Raw genomic sequence first — 17,262 nt, forward strand, 5'->3', positions numbered from 1 at the left:
ATCGGGTGCGTGAGGAGATAAATCTGACTCGGTATGAAATGGCGAATTAGTAGGGGAACCTGAGGTTTCTTACCAATGCTTGTGCGTTCTGTAGTGCTGCCGGCTTACGGTTTCATCCATAACCTTCTGGCATTTCAGAGAAGGAAAGAGAGTATAAAATCTGCCTCTTACTGGCATTTGAACACCGCTTGACTTGTTTAGCTTTCATTTTTTAAAATCGTCACCGACTTTTACTTGCAAAAAAAAAAATCACAAACATCAAAATGTGATTAAGACTGGAAAGCACATAAATTCAAAGATATTACAAAAGGCGTCAAAGCTTTGCTAGTCCTGAATCATGATCTTTGAATTCAATCTTGGCAGTGCTGTCTTTGGGCTGCCAGGCTGGGCCCCAGGAGCTGAGGAGGAAATCCTGATAGGAAATTGCCAGCTGACTCCCAGTCACAAGCAGGTACCACAATTTCTGTATATATCCTCATAAATCAGGTTTCTGACGCCTGTTTTGACATTCGGCACATAAACCAGGTGATAAAGCAATAAAAGTGAGGGTTCAGTGTTCAAAACTTTAATGAACTGGTGTGCTCCAAAAGACAATCTAGGGAGAAAAGTTCCCGTATATGCAAGATGTAGGTCAAAGCTTGAAGAACTCTGTAAAGATTTATGCTCTAATAGAGTCCACAAAAACATATAACGAAGGGCAAAACCTGATTGCAGTGGGAAAGGAGGAGGAAGAATTATCCACATCCAGGCATCCTTATTACACAGTTAAACTCAGTGGGTTAAAATGGCCACAAACGTGAATGAAACATGGAGCCACAACCGCTTCAAGGCAAAGTCATAACACTGCATGGAAGTATTTAATTTTCATATAGGCAAGGCACCTTCATTTCCAGGCTCCATAAATGAGTTGAAGCTGATCTGAAATTCAAGGCCCCAGTGAAAAGGTCTCTTTGTGAGTGTGGGAGCTATCCTGCTTCGTTTGGCCCAATCGTGTTTAGCTCCTTCTCTGTTCACTTGCTCATTAACAGCTATCAACCCTTCCCAACAAAAGAAGGCTGGGAAGAAATTTGCGGTTTTATGAATGCAAATGTGCATCAAAGAATGAATATGTTTGAATCTTAGTGAACAAACCAATAGGGGAAAGCTTTTAATTAATATAATACAGCCATAATCTCACCATTTTTGGTGTTATTTTCTATTTGCTGTGCATTCTAATAATGTATTTTCTTTTTGTTGATCATTGCAAATCAGAGCCCTGCATTTAATTGCATGGCCTTCAATGTCACTCAGGGATTTTTCTGAGCAGTTTCAGTTAATTTACAGGCCAGGAGTGTACTTTGAATGATTCCTTCTAAATACATTTACTGCGCACCCATCAGCACTTCTCCAGCCGCTGAGCTATGGCAGTGGCCGGCTTTGCTTGGTGCCCTTTGCGAGAGCTGTTCCCGTCCCCCCCTGTCCTGCCCCTGGAGCAACCTGGCTCATCAATTCCTGCAGCCCCCTTCTTCAGCAGACTCTTGCCTGCAGCCTTTTTTGGATGCAGCCACTGCACATATCAGCTGCCCGACACCTTTGATGTAAAGGAGCGTGATGCCACCAACCCTTTAATCTTTGGGAGCTGACTCTGATAATTTACAACGCCATGCAGTGTCTAATGGGGAGGGTGACAGTGCAGGGGGTTTTCAACTCGTCTAACCACGAGGATTATTCCCGGTGCTCCCTGGTGAGCGAGAGCTCGGGATCCACAGCCTGAGCCCCATTGCACTCCGTGTCTTGGTGCCGCTGTTTGTCTTGTGTGTCGGCACATCAGCTAACAACCCACCTCGATACAGGCAGGGGGAAGTGTTTTGCAGTAAAGGCAGTACAGGCTGTGTGATGTTTATTTAGAAAAGTGGAGATTGTAAAAAGGCTGCCACAGAATTTGATCTATTTCAGCAGTAAAAAAGTCCAAAGGAAATTTTTGGATTACATCTCCCATCGCTTGAATTGGATGGGGAGGTTATAGATAACAATCAGCTGTCTTGTGGACCAGATTATACTGTCTGGTAAATCTGAAGACACTCCATTGATTATAGGAGAAATTTTTATGATTTACTCGTGGTGGTGGAGGTAGCTCAGGGAAGAATCCAGCCCTGTAAATACGCCTGCTTGTGAGGCGGAGTGAGGGTGAGGAGACGAGGTAGGAGAGATGCTCTATTTAGAGAAGAATCAAGGGTCATTGTAAATGACAATTAGACACCTCTCCCACAGCTCTGACAACTGCACAGCAGCTCTGCTTTCAACCTGGAAATCCATTTCTTTTTCAGAACAAAAATGCTCAGGGAAGTAACTCGGGGGAAAGGAGCTCCATCTCATCAAAGATTGTACATTAAACAAGCAGATAAAAGATTTTTCTTCCTAGGAAATGCGGTCCCTTCTCCCTCTAGTAATTACAGAAGTCAAATCAAAGTTGTCATTAACATTATTTAAGAAGTAATCTCTCTTGGAGCAATGCAAGTGACAGCTGTGAACTAATTTCACGCCAATGGGATCTAATTTGAGGGAACTTGTGGGTTACTTTTTCCATAACCTTTTATTTATTCATATTCTCGCAGTATTGTGATTTTAGTGCAAAACGGGTATCTCAAACCTTACACCAACCTATCAGTTGACTTGATTTTTTATGAACTGTCTTTGAATTCTGAAGCAACTTTTTACATCTCAAAATACTTGAAGCCTTTTTTTTTTCCCCCTGCAAATATCAAAATTCTTATAGTATGACAGGTGAGTCATTGATTTGTGTCAAACTCCTCCACTATGTTTTAAGCAAGGATATTATGTGTTTTTCTCCATGAATGAGGAAAAGAAAATGAGAAGTAGAGCTGCCAGAGGTCTGTTTGCAAACCTGAAAGGAAGGTGTGAAGCGCTGTGTACGACTGGGTGGGATCAGAAAGGCAGTTTTGTACCCTATGCTCCGTACAGAAATACTGTGAAATTCTCCAAGTGGTAGAGATGTGCGTTTTTGAAGTGCAGGACTCAGTTTTTACCTCTCTTGCTCTCACCAAGCTCTGAGCCGCCAATGCATGCAGTGTATTGACAACTGCTAAGGTCCTAGGTGGCTGGGGATTTGTTACAATATTCATTACCCTTTGATGCATGCATGTATAACCCGCTGGCCCGTGTGTGTTGCTCAGCCCGCTTTGTACCTAATCCACGGAGGATGTGCATTAGTTACAGGTCTCGGCTTCAGCATGTGGCATGTCAGCTCAGACTGCACTGACTCATCCTCTTAGCTTTTGAAGTCCCCTTTTATGGTGTTGGCACCGGTTTAAGTGGCAGCTGACACACACAGAGTGTTTTAAATCCCTGCCCCGTGGTCCTCGGTTGACCCCAAGGCTTCCCGTGGTTGGGGAATGATATGGAAAGAATGAAGCAGAAGCTAAACTCCTATAATTTGGGTAACACAGATCCGTAAGCACTGTTCATGTTGCTGATGCTTTCCTTCTAATAGCCTTATGTGGTTCACAATTTATGCAGTGTGAAAAGGTGCACCTTAAAAACGTGCTTGTAGCAAAATAGAGTTACAAAATCTCCAGAAGAACCAAGACGTGTCTTTGTCTGGAGAAAGTGCCTGTTGTCAGTTTGGGAGAAGACAATTCATTCCGAGTGCTTCTGGCTGTCCTGGTGGCAGGGTGACCTTTATGTGAATAAATACAGTAATTCCTTTTTGATTACCTAAAGAAGCAGTTCATAATGGTAGCTCCCTATCTTCTGCCATCACCTAAAGTGGCGGGGGGAACACACACCAGTCTGTCATTCGGCTGGCATGCGGATAAGCCTAAAAATTTGATCCTGTGTTGCAATGATTTGATATATCCCAGTGCTAGGAGACACAGCAGAGAGAATGACTGAAGAACGATGTGGAGCGTCCTTCTCTTTGCTTTCCTTTAAAAACTGAGAGGCTTTTAACTTTTTGGATTTGATGGAATCACAATTAAAAGAGAAAAGGAAAATATCACCTTCCGTTTGTTAACTATAAAAATGCAATCCAGCAGTGCTGCTGGTGCTTTGCTATTTCCCAGGTCAATAAATGGCTCCCCTGACTTTAATAAACATTGATGCTGCAGGCTTGTTCTACAGTGATTGAACCTTTTTATAGTTTCAACCACTCACATTGCATGAAAGCTTGAAGATTTTTTCTTTTTTTTTTTTTTTCTTTTTCAGCAGGGTTGGTTCTGATTGATTAAATTGTCATTTTCTGAGTTAGTTGCTGAATTATAACTTGGCATTTTTAACTGTGTGATTTGTTTAAAGAGACAGCTTTCTGATATAGCAAACCAGCTGAGAATTTTTAAGCAGTAAAAGGAAATTTTACTCACTTTGTTCTCAGCCTTTCATCACTGCCTGACAAAAATGCTCCTGAAAACAATGTAGAGGCTATGATATGAGGGGAATGTACTTAGATTCACACTCACTTCTTCTTTATTCCGTCATGGAGCTGATCTGTGCAGTATTATATTGCTTCCGATTAGCAGTCGGACACCTCGTTGTTGTTAACATGTTTATCTTTCCAAGGGCAAGGGAAGGGAGGGGGAATTAGAGACATAAATGTGAGTGCTACCCAAGGTGATATTAAGAGCAAGTGGCAGAACTGTACTTTGGACCAACTGATTTACCCCTTAATACGCACAGTGGATTTCTTTGCACCAAAATGGTGGGCTCTGAACACACCTAAGTCAAATAACCGCAAGGTTTTCACCTAAATCCAGACTGGGCCTGGTTCAAAGGCACAAAGACCTTGTAATTCTTTAGAAACTGAGAAAATCACATCCATGTGATGATGCATTCATTTTTTTATTTAACCAGCTGCCACATTCCTTCTCTGTGGATAGCTGCTTGGTTTCAAGGTCTGATCTGTTTTTTTCTTTCCTTCTCTGCCCCCAATTTAAATCTGTATTCGAGACAGTAAAGCTGAAGTGAATGAGACTCACATAAAAAACATGTGTGTTCAGAATGTGTTTGGAAAGAAAGGCCAACAAAACTGTCTTGTAGCACATAACAGGGTGTCTTTTGCTTTTGATTTACATCGCCTGCAGGGGAAATGGAATAACCTAATGGTCTGAATATGGGAGACCTTACGTTTGTTCACTGCAGTGTTACCCTGGTCAGACTCTGAAACAGTGCTTAGCAGTGGAAGTCTCAGGGTATCAATATGAAATACTGAAGTCCAGTCATACTTTTGCTTGTACACTTTCCCCTCTCTGGCCATTTCAGCTTCTGCTCTGAAATAATAACTTACGACAGTGCAAAGCTGAATTTCAGCAGTGAATTATATCCCTGGCCTCTAATTTAATTGCATGATACTGCAACTAACCCACTATCCATCTTGGTCCCTTGAATTCTTTTTGCCTCTTTTCCTCTGTTTCTATACCATTCATTCAAGACCTTTAAAAAGTGCAAAATAGGTGCCCAGGAAGAGGGCGAATTGTGAAACAAACTTTTAGACTTCTTACCCGCCACCAATTCCTGAAGATCTTTCACTAAAAAGACAGGGGTGGAGTTCACCAACATTGGGGTCAGGATGAAGTGCTGCAGGCTCTGGCTGTTTTCTTGCAGTGCTGCTAGTGCTGGTTACCTGAAAGAGGCGTCAGGACGACCCTTTGCAAGCACCAGGTTGGATACGATCCAGCCGGCCAGGTGCTTTGCAGGATGCCCATTTCCCCCCTTCCAGTAGTGCCAAAAGAAAGGTGACTGCTGGAAACGGAGCCTGGGTAGACGACAGATTAGCGCTCTGATTCAGCATGGCAAATCTGGTGTTCCTAACACCTCTGTTTTAATCAGCTGAAGATTTCACAGCAAGATGTTGATGCATGAGCAAACTTTTAATGACAAAAGCAAAAAGTAAGGTATTCTTCTGCAATTATCGTAAATTCAATATGATAACATTTTTAGGAGAGTTGCTCATGTTCATTTCAAAATCATCTTGAGGCCGTTTTATAGGGTGGGAAATAAGCTGTAACATGAAAAAGAGTAAAATATTCATTAAAGCTGTAATGATTTATATCACAACATTATGAGGTAGCACACTTTACCTCAGTACAGTTCCTCAATGAATGTTTTTCTAATTTCCATAAGTAATTGACCTCTAATTAGCAACTCATTAGAAAAATTGAGGTGATGTGACAAATGCAAACCCACTGCGACAGAAACTCTGCATGTGAATAAATTATTGAAAACTCTGATGGATTCAGAATGAAGGACCACAAGAACCTTGCTTTCTCTGACTGAAAAAGTATTTCGTTTACATCTGTAAAGTGAAACACTTTTCTCTGAATATATATAGCTGCACACTCAACAGTCCTTAAATCCATACTTTGACTCACAGCTGATTTTCAAACACAGTGAACATTCACTTCTTCTTGCAAGTAACTGCATAGCAAGAAGAATTAGCCAAATAATTCAGACACATATGTAAGACCCTGGTACAACTATAGACACCAAAGTTGGAAAAACTAAGTACAAATTTTGGAACGTGGACTAAGTATGTGGCTTAATTTTTGAAGGAACTAAACATCAACTGACGCTCCTCAGTGACTCCAGCTTAGATGTGGAGTCTTACCAGAAAAGGCACAGTGCTGAATTCTTGTCCATGAGCAGTTGTTTCGGAAGGGAGGTGTCTGCCATGTCCTTTTTATAGCCACTGTTAACCAACACATGAATGTTAACAAGCTCAAATAATAGATTTTGCACATACTGAAGTGTTAACTCTAATACCCTTATATATCTGTCTTTTTAGGGATCAATAAATCAATTTTGAGCTAGTTCTTCATCACTGCAATATTGTGAAAAGTGAGGCTGATATTTAACGTAAAGTTTTATGAGTCCTGGCTGCCCCCGGACAAACCCAGAAAAAAACCCCATTTCTTTTTTAATATGTCCCTTAAAGTCCCGATGCCTATCTGAAACTTATTTGAAAGTAACTGGATTTATGGGTTCCAAGTTAGCGTTTCATTACAAAGCTACATGAGGATGGGAAAGGAAAAAAATCCCTGTCTGAAAGCCTTGTATAACAGAGAAGAGATGAACTGATGAACCTCCCTGACCTTTTGCAATACGGGCTAAGAAACTGCAGGGTCTAAAAGGAAGATAAAAGCAATGGAGTAATAATGTAAAACAATGGGAAAAGCTACTGGCTTAGGGTTGCCCTGGGAAAAAAGCCAGTGAGAATCTCGCTTTTCCTCATTTGGGAAGTGTATCTGTTACCTGGTTACCCTTCTCACAAGTTATTTTTTAAATTTTCTTCCTGAATTCTCCTGCAATGGGCCATTGCATAGCACTGTTTTAATATAGGTGAATATCTGTTTTGTTTTGCCAATTAAACTGTGGAAGAAAGGAAGCACAGAAGTGATCATGAGGAATTTCCTATTATGGAAGAAAAATGTATTTTTAAAAGCTCGCTCAGAAAAAACCAGCCTGATTAGCTTTCCATGACATTTAAAAAGAAAAGACTGAAAAGAGATGGTAGATAAACAGTGAAGATTCATGGTGGATCGATTGCATCGTGCCATGGGACTATATCAAGTGATTAGTTTTGTGACATTGCTCCTGTGTCTTTTTTTCTGCATGGTTGCAGAAACCATGGTTGCATGGTTAAGTCCTGATGGTTTCAGTCCAAATTTAGAGTAAAATCTGCTCTCTAATGGCTTTTAGCACCTCTTCCTAGAACCACGACTGAACTGAGTTGCAGGGCTAGTTAGGAAACCAAACACATAACAAAACCAGAAAGCTGAGATTATATTACCCAAACATCTGTCTTACGTTCACCATCTCCTCTAGGATTTTCAGGACTGCTATAGAAATGAAGCTTTTAAAGTCCTGGACAACCATGAGATTGCTGTAAACCATCATAATCAAGTTTGTTACCAAGTCTCTTTGCATAGCGCTATATGCTCTTCATTAGAGCCCACCCTTTCCCACGCAGTTACGCACTCCTACACTGCACTACCGGGGTGCCTCATGGGCAGAATTTCTTTAGGATTTCGGAATACATTTGGATTTCAGCCAGTTGTGGAAAATATACATACTTCTTCTTATACCCACGCACGTACTCAATATATTTCTTTACATATGGGATCTGAATCAGTAATACTAAAAGCCTGAAGTTGAAGGAAGAACAAAATGCATTTACAACCATGTTCCTTGATAAGGGTTTTTTTTTAAAAAGAATTTATTCAATCATTTTGTGAGAGTGAAATACCTGATACATTGCAAGGTGGAAATAACACACCCCAAAAGAGGTAGTTCTCCTTATATAGGTTGACTTTAAAGAAGTCATAGTGCTAGGCATAAAATTAATAATTTAGCTGAGGTAATTAAAACCACTTCCCCTCCTTCCCTCGAAATGGAAGGAAAAAGCTCACCTGTGGCAAATGCGTATTTTTGCAAGACTTTGGGGGTACACCTGTCCTGCCCGTTAGTGGGCCCTAAGGTTACGCTAAGGCTGGCTACGTCTTGCTTCTTTATGCTGAAAGCTGCTAATGGGAAAAATAGAGTGTTATGATTATGGGTCCCAATGCAATTTCCAAACCTGCAATATCATATCAGTATGCCATGGGGCTTGCAAAACTGTAGATATTCAGGAACCCACCAAAATAGCTAGGAAGGGCACCGTTAATGACACCAACAAAAGAAAACAGCTAGTTTTTTTGTTGCAGCTTGCTTTTAGTTGTTTTATGCAAAATGGTTTAATATCACCTTAATCCCAGCTTGGCATGTGAAAAATGACCCTGTCAATTTGATGCAGAAGTAGAATATTGAGAAGTGGAACATTTTGTCTAAAAAGGAAGAGCTGACAAAAACAGACTGAATAATGCTTAATTGGATAAAACTGACCTGATTGTGAATTCCAGATGAAATTAAAAATACTGCACTGAGATTTATAGGATTCGTTTTCTGTCTTTTTTTTTTCTGTCTGTGTGTGCTGGGCTTTGCTTGTGTCATCGATATTTCAGTTTAGCAGCAGCATTATTTTCTTTATTGATAAAAGCCAAAGGCTAAATATTGCGAGACATTTGGCAATGCCAGTATAAATGGGAACTCTCAGTTGTGTGCAGTCCAGTCATTGATGTTTTTATTAGCAATCCTTATAAGGGCACATTCTGTCTTCCTTCTCACTGCCATAATGTGGAAATGAGGAAAGTGGTAAAATGCCTGTTGCGCTTACCTAACTGTAAGACAGTTTTGATTGAACACATCTCTGTCCTGCGACTAGCCACAAGCATAATGTAAATATGTTTGAGCACAGTGGCAGGGTGTCACAGCAATGTGGCTTTTTGCATCTTTGCCCATCGATGCCTCTTCTGTCCTGGCTATGGGGACGGAGCAGACTGATCTTCATTGAAGCAGCCTCAATGAACAAAATTTGATGTAGGAACTACCATCCCTTATTTCTCCAGCTGCTTAAAATAGCTCTCCAGTTCTCCAAGTATGTGAACCACAACCCTGCTGAGTTCCTGCAATATGTATTATTATATCTATTCAGGGCAAGGCTTCTGCATGAGGACACGATAGGGAAATTCTTTGAGAATATTATTTTCTTAGAATTTTCAGTAGCCACTATAAAAAGTCTGAACTTTTTTCTGTGTTATTTTTTTCCCCGCTCTGCTTTATAAACAAACATGACACTTTATTCTACAAAGTGATTTTTTTCTGAGTTATAGAACCACAGAAAAAGCATATAAAACCCACAAACCTTATTATTTTTGGATTTTTGAATTTCAAAATTGATTTAAACCAAGTTCAGCCAGCAATATTTCCTCCCTTTCTGAGAAACTATATCCTGCGTTTCAGACTAAAATAAATTTTTATAGGCATGTTGTAATTATAAACCCTTGAGAAACGCATTTTGTAACGGAGACACTGGCACAAAGCTTCAATGTAGTTACTCTGCTGAGCGCTGATGCGAAGAGGCTGAAAATCCATTCTCCCAACAAGGAGCTTATTAAAAGACTGCAGTAGTTTTAATGACATTTCTTGTGACATCAAAATTCTTTCATTTGGAATCACAGAGCATCTCTGCTTCTGCATTTTTGAAGGTCCAAGGAGAAAATACTGCTGCAGCCTCACAGCTATGAGCGGTGGCTGAGGGAAGCAATCCAGAGAGATAAATCTGTGCTGGTACTTGTATCCTCTCATCATGGGAGATGTAAATTAATCTGTTTAATTAAAGCAGCAGATAATAATCATCACCAGGAAGGCAGGAGAAATGTTTGGAAATACCATACAGATTTTGCAAATGATCTAGGTTCAGCTTTTCTGCCTAAATTGATGAATAGTAGCTGAAACGTCAGTAATAACTGATCTCAAGATGAGGAGGTTTGGCTCACATCAGATGTGTTGGGTGACTTATGTTCTTATTCAGTTCTGTAGAGATCCTGAATTGATTTTCTTGCAATATTTCAAGCCAAATGGGTATTTTCAAGCAATGTCCATTTCTGATTGGACTGATCTTTGTACTATTTATCTCATGTCATTTGTACACATGAATTCAAATTAAATGATGGCAAGGTGCTTGGCCCAGATATATCGCACCATAAGAGATTAAGTCCTGCTCACTTGATCAACCTTAAATTACACTTCTCAGCTATACAGGTATGCAGATACTTTACAAAGATGGATAAATAGCTTTATGCTCATTTTAGAGGTGTTCAAAGACAATAGTTAGCCCCAAAGCATGTAGTAGCTCAGAGGCAGAGGTCTGGACTGCAGCTTTCCTCCACCGTAATGCGTAGCCTCATCCTACATCCACTGAAGCCAATAGCAAAATTTTCACCTACGTCAAAGCAGAATATCCAGCCTCTGGCAGCAAGTTTGCTTGGCTTTCTTCTGATCTCCCTGGGTTTACTCACAGGAGGAGGGGGCTAAAATCTTACATGGTCTCAAATGAGATGTCTAAGACAACAAGTGGTGGCAACAGCATACAGGGAAGGGAGGAGAGTTTGGTAAAGCAGACAGACCGTTGCAGGTTGTTGAATGTGAAATAGCACAGTTTGTATCACAGCCTTTGATTCTTTAGGGAGTTTTGGCATCGGTTATTTAATCAGTCAGACAGTGAAGTGGGAAATGGAAAACCACAGAAAACCCAACCTCTCCCGCAGGGCATGCGGGCAGCCAAAAGTAGCTGCACGGATTGAATAGTGGGGCTGGGGAAGTTTTCCAAAGTTTTTCAGAATCTCCGAGGAATTTTTGGCCCATATTTTGAGAGGAAAATCCTCTTGGCCTCCCTTTCTCTGAGCCAGTTCACTCACACATGCACAGCTAACGCAGGTACCTGGGATTGAACCCAGCTCCTTCTAAAGTCAATGGCAAAGCTCCTACTGGCTTCAGTGGAGGCAGGATTCATCCCTTTGTGAGACAATCATATTTATATTCAATACCCTGCAACTTAAAGTGAGGATTAGCAGAATTAAACTCTCCTAATTTGTATATCTCAGACTGCCAAACCGCAATTAACTTTTGTGCGTTTGAATTAACAGGGAAAATTATTAACCACCCTTTCCTCATGCAATTATCATTTTACACTTCTGGAAAATTTCTTCTAAATATGAAAAGCAGCCCACACCCCTGTGAACCTATCCCTCTTAATATCCTTTAGTTATTAGAGCAGGAAACAATTTTTCACCCCATTGCTTCCATATGCAAGTGATGCTTGCCCAGCACCACTGCCGTGCTGTGCACTCCGCTGATTCGCTTTGCTTTGCATTGGCCTAAGACTGCACAGGCCACGCAGGTCACTTTTCACAGGAGGACAGGACTCAAAGCTTTAAATTCATCCACGAATAACACCTGCGTGCGTAGCCCTTGGCAAATATTACAACCAGCTGCTATTTCATGCTGGTTTTAACCATGCAATGTGCAGGCTCAAAATTCCCCCCTTTCCTTCTCACGTGCAAAGCTAAGGAGGACACTGTGGTTTTCCCTGAGCACTGGGCACAGAGCTACAGGTTGGCATGGCAGAATAAAGGCAGCGTAAAGCAACCAGAGTTTTCTGCCTTATTTTCTGCTCTTCTTTCCTTGCATGTGCCCAGCCGGACTCTGCCCTTGCAGGCACTAGGGCTAGTGAGGGTCCAGTTGGTGCCAAAAGCTTGCAGAGCATCCATTTTCCCATGGCAGTTTTCCTTATGCTGTAGCACACCCTCTCCACTATGTGAAAAGCAATGGTCATTTTTTCTTAAAGCTTTAGTTTCCTGGGAAAAGTAGAATCTTAAGCCTTTTTTTTTTTTTTTTAATTGGAGGTGGGGGGAGTTATGCAAGAACAGATAGCTTTTGATTTATGTATCGCCCTTGTATAATAAATACGTTTGTAACAACATAATGAAATTGTTGAACAAAAGGTTTTTTTTCAGAAGAATAATCTTTAACTGGTGCGAAATGCCTCACTGGGGTTTTGTCAGGTTTTAATTTCAGTTTGAATAAATAGCGTGAGACACCAGGCTGGGGAAGATAAGGGTGAATTTCATCTGCTTCCAGCTTGTCATAATGGAAATAATAACTACTTTAGCCAAAAACAAGTTTCCAATTAGTTCTCTAAAATAATATTATCCCCCTTTTTCATAGATACTGAGCTCATTTTGGAACCTAATTTTGATAATATATAAACATTTCTAAAACAGCTATTCCCACTGAAAGAATGACAAGTACAGACTTCGGCAGCACATGTTGGGAGCCTGTCTGTACTGAAAAACAGTATTTGCTTTTCTTGAACTGAATCTTAAACAATGAAAAATAGAAAAATAAATTTAAAATCTTCTTTAGGATGAAAATATCTTTCCTGATAGACTTTATTTTAAATGGCTGGATAATGATCATTAGAAAAGACATTCTGAAATTATAAAATTCCTTTCTCCTGGAAAACAGATAGACTTTTTTTTTTTATTTTAAGAAAAAATTAGTGTGCTTTATGGGGAGCTTAAAGACCCAGGAAAAGTGAAATAGTGCTGGCTCTTAAATGCAGCTGAAAGTGGCCAATTCATATTCTGCTAAATTCAGAAACCAACACTAATGTGGTTCAGAAAAAAAAAAATATCTCTCAAGACTACGTTAATGTGTTTGAAAGGATCCTTTGAAGGGATGTAACAGGACTATGTTCTGTTCAGTCCCACCCAGTGCGCTCTTCTATGACACCTGTCATCTAATGTGCCTGTACCGTGTAACAAAATGGACTTTTACTATTTAGGAAGATTTTTTTTTTTTTTTTTTTACACAAGAAGGAAAAGCCAAGCTCTGGTATCCTATGCAATATACTATACTCACTGAAATAACATTCATGCAATGGTGCAATTCATTTCAGTCTTGACCTGGCACTCTCTCCAAGCCCCTCTGGAGCCTCCAGTAAGTTAGGGGGTCAGACATGTCACTGCAAAGGCCAAGTCAGGGCTGAGCAAAGCACTGGGGTTTATCATGGATCTCACCTGGCTACACATTCCGCTTCTGCTTCCGCTCCCGCTTCTTCCCCCCCGTACCTCTGAGCTGCTGCTTCAGCCTCTGCATGTCACTGGAGCAAGGCTCAACACTAAGACAAGTTTTTAAAAACCCTGAAAAGAAGAGCAGTTTGGTCAAAAGCACAGCAGCTGTGGGGCTCACCAAGGGCTTTCAGCTGCTTGAAGCCATGGGGCCTCAGGCACATGCCATGAGCATTAGCAATGAGCATAGCATCATAGCACAGCACCACTTCAATAGCTGTTCTGACTAATGCAAAGTCAATGCGGTGGTTTCTGTCCCCACGGTGGTTAATAATAGTAACAGCACTTACGGTATCACGAGCATGGCTTGAGCTCTGACCCTATGTCAGGGAAGCCAAGATGTGTGGCCCTATTGCTTTATTCATCCCTGCCTAAGCAAAAATAAAAAAAAGGGATAACATTACACAGAATTTCAAAGGCTCAGTGCAACAAAACAGCATGAAGTAAAACAGATGTGTTAAAACCACCAAATTTCATTTAAAAACTATATTTCATAGTGTATAAACCTCTCATCCTCACATATACGTGTGTGCAAAACTATGACGGAACAGATCTGGGAGACGTTGGTAGTTCCAGTGATGTTTTTCAAAATTTTGACATTTTACAGTATACTATAGCTGTAATTATGGAGCTACATGTAGAGAATAATGGAAAATTATCTCGTGGTGAAAGACCGGACGAATAGCTGGTACCTATTTTTTATGAATGTGGGTCATGTTGGCTGTCATACTGGCTTGGATGTGGGGGCTTTCTAATCCAGTATGTTGTCTCTGCCAGCAGCCAACATGAAGCACCGCGGATGAAAGCGTAATGATTGTGCAGGAAGTAATTGTAAAATAATTCACCCTTCAGACTAGGTCTCAGCCTTCCTTTTTTTTTTTGGTAAGTTCTTGCTACTCAAGTTTTATACGAGTAAATGATTACAGCAAGTAAACCTCAGGCTTCTGGTGTGACATGGTGTTAACAAGAGACTCTTTCAACTTTTGTGAAGAAACAAAAAAAGTCTGTCATAAACTGCCAAAAAAGGGCTGCTTTGTCAACAACCAGGCTGGCGTTTACCTGTAAAGCCGTTCAAACAATTCTGAAATAAAACATCTGCAAACATCATGTGCTGTTTGCAGATGTACATCTCTGAAAAAAACCCTCACAAATTACAATAGATAATTAGACCAGCGCAGGTAGTTTTTCATGAAAAGAGAATAAGAAAAACAACAGCAAAGCAGGGCAGAAGTTGGGAGTAGCGGTTGCTCTCTGTACAACATGCAAAGCGTATCAGCTAACCTAGAGCAAAAAACACATTTGCATTTGCTTCATCCTGTGTTGTAAAAGGAAAAGGTATTATATGTGAGATTTACAGAAGTATGGTTTTACACAAATGAAAATACTGCACTAATTTGGCAAACCTAAGCATGGCAATTTTTGCAATAAAGAAAAAAGGGTGGAGCAGACCATACTTACAGCGCATAAGATTTTGTGAAACCTCCTCTGTGATGCCCAATAATTTATAGTTAAGCCAGACGTTGCCCTTATTGTAGCTGTTTTGACTTTTACTACCTGAGTAAATGGACACTATAGGGGAATTATATAATGCAGTTAGCAGAAGCTGATGTAAAGTGGCCTTGCAAGGGACATGCAGGAGGACTGTATGGAGGCTTTTGACACCTAATCAGCTCTTTAGTCACAGACCTGATTTCTTCCCCAGAAGTACAATGGGACCAAACTCAGCAAGAGCAAGCCTCAGATGAGGTTAGCTCATAGGAGTGGCATGTTGAAATCTCACCTTGCCCAGCAGAAAAAGAAGGGGTTTTCTACAGACCTGTGTATTACTCAGTGGAAGGTAAAAGGAATCCTTTACTCGAGAGCTGGAATATGAAATTTATATTCCATGAAAACTGTCTCATGAAACTGTGCATTAAATGGGTTCTTAGAAATGTGCAGCCCAATAAATAAAACCAGTAATTCTACCCATACAATAAGGAAATGAGCCAGTGACAGTGTGAAAAAATAAAGGAATGACAGGGAAGCTTCATCATGCTTATGCTGAGGGTCTTCCCCACCTTGGGCAGGGAAGGGGGCCTGTCGTTTTCTCAAGCTTACAAGTAGAAATCATTGGCTGGAGAAACAGTAAAACTTGCACTTGATGAAGTGGAAACTTAAAACCAGCATAAACAGAGCCACTCAAAAATAATGAAATGAAGTTTTAAAAGCATTCCATTTTATTGCATTCCAGGTTCAGCACCAGCAGCTGAATTTACATACCACAGAAGAGCAGCCGCAGAGGTGGAAACTGAGAAAATGCTGTTAGAGGCGGGAGTGCAGAGCCAAAGGGGTCCCAGGAGAGTGATAGCAAATTCAGAGTTGCTGAATGTTTCAGGGTAATCCTTGAGGACTTTGAGTTTCTCTCAGTCCCTTCCATGCAGAAAGAAAAGAGTTAATAAATATTGCTAGTGCCTGGGGAAATGTTCACAGGGGATCTTTTTGGAAGAGTAATCTTCATATTTAGAAGTATTTTCTCATTATGGGTAATAGGATGATGAACTGAGAAATGATCTCAGCCACTTATGATTCTAAAAGCCCCTAGCCTGAATAATCTATGCTGATTTAGAGATAATAGCATCAAAGACATAACTCATTTAGCACAATGTCCATTTACTTACTCTGAAGACTTTTACTATCCTGCACCTGTTTTATAGACACTTATAAAAAGTTGATGATGATATAAAAAGAATAACCTAATAAAAAAAAAATGACAAGTGTGCAGTGAGAACTACTCTGTCCAGGACTGTACTACAGACATACCAAACCTGCTCCTAATGAAGTGCAATACAAATGCTGAGAGAGAGAAAAAATAGAGAGCACTCCCATTCTGCACTCATTAAAGTAAAACAAACTGATGGAGAGGATGGTTTTGTGTGCAAGACGCTGCAGCAGCACTTAGAAGATGAGAGTTGCACACTCTCTGGGCCAACGAGAGTGCTTGCTGCTTCACTGCTGGGTTTCTCTTTGGTAGGGAAGCGATGCTAAGCCTTGATTTCACGGCTGCATCTGCTTAGACTCTACACTTTTGGAGGCAGAAGTCATCTTTTATCACATCTCTGTGCAGGGTCCAGAAGAAATGCATCTCTGCTGTGGGCTCTACCTTCTATGACACACGTGCTAGCACACTAGCAGAGGCAGCTGTCCCTAATTGCTCAGGATCACAGCCAACAGTTTCCCCATTTTGGTTCCAAGTACTCATGACTGTAACATCGTATTTTCAGCAAAAGTGTTTTCCCACGCATGGGACAACAAATGTCAGGCTGACCTGAGGAGCACTCTTTTCCTACATTTCCCTTGGGTTCTCTCCTCTTCAAAAGGTGACAATGAGCTCTTTCAAATGCCAATTAGATCATCATAAATAATCTTTCACTTTTTTTTTTCCACATCATAGAGAGTGTGCTTCCATGTGTCCCATTGGTTTTAGGCTGTTTTTGTTTCTCCTGAGGTGATCACTGCGGGGGTTATTCATAAACTGCATCATCCTGGGTGACTTGGGTTCAGGCATATGGACAATGGAGTCAACACTTGCGGCATTGCAGTAACAAAGGACAAGTGTGTGACTTAAGACAGGAGGGATATTAAGAAAGGAGACTGTGATTCATGTGTGTCTGCATTTTTAGGCTGATGATACAGTTGAGCCAATACAATGCTGGTTGCCCCTCAAAAGGGGCAGTCCTCATCCCTTCTCTCCTCCACTCCCAAATGCACACTCCCAGTGGAAATA

Source organism: Pygoscelis adeliae, unplaced genomic scaffold (genome assembly GCF_000699105.1).
Source record: "Pygoscelis adeliae isolate BGI_AS28 unplaced genomic scaffold, ASM69910v1 Scaffold18, whole genome shotgun sequence".
Lineage (NCBI taxonomy): Eukaryota > Metazoa > Chordata > Aves > Sphenisciformes > Spheniscidae > Pygoscelis > Pygoscelis adeliae.